The following is a 3,497-nucleotide window of genomic DNA, read 5'->3' as shown; positions in this document are numbered from 1 at the left end:
GTTCAATTATGAAGTTCAATTAAAAACATCGAACTGTTGATGCTCATGTCATAAATCTCGCGTATTAAGGCTTTCACTCCACAAATAGGCTTTCACTCCTCTATGTGTAAGCCGATTGATTTTTTGAGAGGATTTCATATAATATGTTCAATTAAAACTCAATTAGTAATAAAGTTAAAAATTACCGTACGTAAAATACGTCACTTATTAATTTTGTATTTCTTTTAGTCTCGTCTAACGGAGGATGATGTGAGAGAATGTGAGATGTTCCAAAGTAGCCGTAAGATCAAGATTACTGAATTTATAATAAGTAATTAAATAATTGAAAGTTAGGCTTCTAACCCAGTGTAGTTACAAAAAGTGATTAAAAATAAATAAAAAATCATACAAAAATATAACTCCGCCGCGACAGTGTTATTATCACTGCCGTGACCAGGATTCGAACCTGGGTTACTACGGCCACAACGTAGGGTCCTAACCACTAGACGATCACGGCTACCGGAGCTGGTGACTGGCTTAATGAAATACCAAAGCGTGCTTTAGGAACGGGAGCAAACTGATCGCTTGACTGGTCGCGTTTACGCAAGCCAGTATTGTTGAGCAAACTTTTGGTTTTATTGCGTTGATAATTGCGTTAATATTTGATAATTGTGAGTCCGCACAGGTAGGTACCACCGCCCTGTCTATCTCTGCCGTGAAGCAGTAATGCGTTTCGGTTTGAAGGGTGGGGCAGCCGTTGTAACTACACTGAGACCTTAGAACTTATATCTCAAGGTGGGTGGCGCATTTACGTTGTAGATGTCTATGGGCTCCAGTAACCACTTAACACCAGGTGGCCTGTGAGCTCGTCCACCCATCTAAGCAATAAATAAAAAAAATGCATTTGTAATTCGTTTCCACGCTCATGGATAGACTGTATCACGCATCTGATTCGAGAGTTGGCTTCGTATCCACCAAGTCAAAAGAAAGTCACTTGGTCCCCTCCGGCTAAGAAATAGAAAGAAACAATAAAAAAAAAGCCTTTAAATAATTTAATTTAGCTCACGCCGACGACGTCCCTTGAAAATGTAATCCACTCTCGGAGGCAGCTAATGATGTAGATTCACCAGTAAAAACTTCATTCGCTCGTCACTCTTGCATAAGAATATTTTATAAACAGACGTATTTTGCAAGTTTTTCACTTAATGTTAAGCTGACTTTGTAGCTCATAGTTACAAAATTGAAACGTGAGATTGAAGTGAATATGATTGTTTAACGATCTGATAAAGGGAAATTCACTGGCTTCGAAAGGGCTTCGAAGCCAGTGAATTTCGCTTCTGCCGTAAACAGTAATGCACTCCTATATGAAGGGTGGAACAGTCGTTCTAAATTCCATTTAGACTTCGACCACACGCCTCAACTTTGAGAGTACTCGTAGAGATCACAAGGCGAATATTGCTATTACTTATACCATACCATACCATACCATACCATGGATGTGGATGGTATGGTATGGTATGGTATGGTATGGTATGGTATGGTATGGTATGGTATGGTATGGTATGGTATGGTATGGTATGGTATGGTATGGTATGGTATGGTATGGTATGGTATGGTATGGTATGGTATGGTATGGTATAAGTAATAGCAATATTCGCCTTGTGATCTCTACGAGTACTCTCAAAGTTGAGGCGTGTGGTCGAAGTCTAAATGGAATTTAGAACGACTGTTCCACCCTTCATATAGGAGTGCATTACTGTTTACGGCAGAAGCGAAATTCACTGGCTTCGAAGCCCTTTCGAAGCCAGTGAATTTCCCTTTATCAGATCGTTAAACAATCATATTCACTTCAATCTCACGTTTCAATTTTGTAACTATGAGCTACAAAGTCAGCTTAACATTAAGTGAAAAACTTGCAAAATACGTCTGTTTATAAAATATTCTTATGCAAGAGTGACGAGCGAATGAAGTTTTTACTGGTGAATCTACATCATTAGCTGCCTCCGAGAGTGGATTACATTTTCAAGGGACGTCGTCGGCGTGAGCTAAATTAAATTATTTAAAGGCTTTTTTTTTATTGTTTCTTTCTATTTCTTAGCCGGAGGGGACCAAGTGACTTTCTTTTGACTTGGTGGATACGAAGCCAACTCTCGAATCAGATGCGTGATACAGTCTATCCATGAGCGTGGAAACGAATTACAAATGCATTTTTTTTATTTATTGCTTAGATGGGTGGACGAGCTCACAGGCCACCTGGTGTTAAGTGGTTACTGGAGCCCATAGACATCTACAACGTAAATGCGCCACCCACCTTGAGATATAAGTTCTAAGGTCTCAGTGTAGTTACAACGGCTGCCCCACCCTTCAAACCGAAACGCATTACTGCTTCACGGCAGAGATAGACAGGGCGGTGGTACCTACCTGTGCGGACTCACAATTATCAAATATTAACGCAATTATCAACGCAATAAAACCAAAAGTTTGCTCAACAATACTGGCTTGCGTAAACGCGACCAGTCAAGCGATCAGTTTGCTCCCGTTCCTAAAGCACGCTTTGGTATTTCATTAAGCCAGTCACCAGCTCCGGTAGCCGTGATCGTCTAGTGGTTAGGACCCTACGTTGTGGCCGTAGTAACCCAGGTTCGAATCCTGGTCACGGCAGTGATAATAACACTGTCGCGGCGGAGTTATATTTTTGTATGATTTTTTATTTATTTTTAATCACTTTTTGTAACTACACTGGGTTAGAAGCCTAACTTTCAATTATTTAATTACTTATTATAAATTCAGTAATCTTGATCTTACGGCTACTTTGGAACATCTCACATTCTCTCACATCATCCTCCGTTAGACGAGACTAAAAGAAATACAAAATTAATAAGTGACGTATTTTACGTACGGTAATTTTTAACTTTATTACTAATTGAGTTTTAATTGAACATATTATATGAAATCCTCTCAAAAAATCAATCGGCTTACACATAGAGGAGTGAAAGCCTATTTGTGGAGTGAAAGCCTTAATACGCGAGATTTATGACATGAGCATCAACAGTTCGATGTTTTTAATTGAACTTCATAATTGAACTTCATAAACTTAATAGTTTACTCCATTTAAATAGCTGAAGAAGTTTTTTTCAAATTATAAACTTTAAATGGCTCTTTAAATCGCTCAGAATGGGCCTTACGAGAAGGCTCAAGGTCACCCAAAGAGCAATGGAAAGGGCTATGCTCGGAGTTTCCCTGCGAGATCAAATCAGAAATGAGGAGATTCGCAGGAAAACCATGGTAAGGATTGCGACGTTGAAGTGGCAGTGGGCAGGACACATTGCTCGTAGAACGGATCGCCGTTGGGGCCAGAAAGTTCTTGAGTGGCGATCGCGTACCGGAAGACGTAGCGTGGTTAGGCCTCCCACAAGATGGACCGACGATCTATCGAGATTCGCGGGGATCCGCTGGAAGCAGGCAGCGCAGGACCGGTCTTTGTGGCGAGGCTTGTGGGAGGCTTATGTCCAGCAGTA

General features: G+C 40.5%; 2 non-coding genes across 2 annotated transcripts; one reads left to right on the top strand and one right to left on the bottom strand.

The window, feature by feature from the left end:
* Window positions 1-424: 424 nt before the first annotated feature.
* TRNAH-GUG (transfer RNA histidin (anticodon GUG)) lies at window positions 425-496 on the bottom strand. Its single transcript has one exon. It is a non-coding gene; the product is annotated as a tRNA-His (tRNA).
* Window positions 497-2,568: 2,072 nt separating this feature from the next.
* Window positions 2,569-2,640, top strand: TRNAH-GUG (transfer RNA histidin (anticodon GUG)). The gene has a single exon. It is a non-coding gene; the product is annotated as a tRNA-His (tRNA).
* Window positions 2,641-3,497: the final 857 nt, after the last annotated feature.

Source organism: Bombyx mori, chromosome 5 (assembly GCF_030269925.1).
Source record: "Bombyx mori chromosome 5, ASM3026992v2".
In the NCBI taxonomy this organism is placed as follows: Eukaryota; Metazoa; Arthropoda; class Insecta; order Lepidoptera; family Bombycidae; genus Bombyx; species Bombyx mori.
The sequence above is the reverse complement of the archived record's forward strand: the minus strand, read 5'-3'. Positions and strand labels throughout refer to the sequence as shown.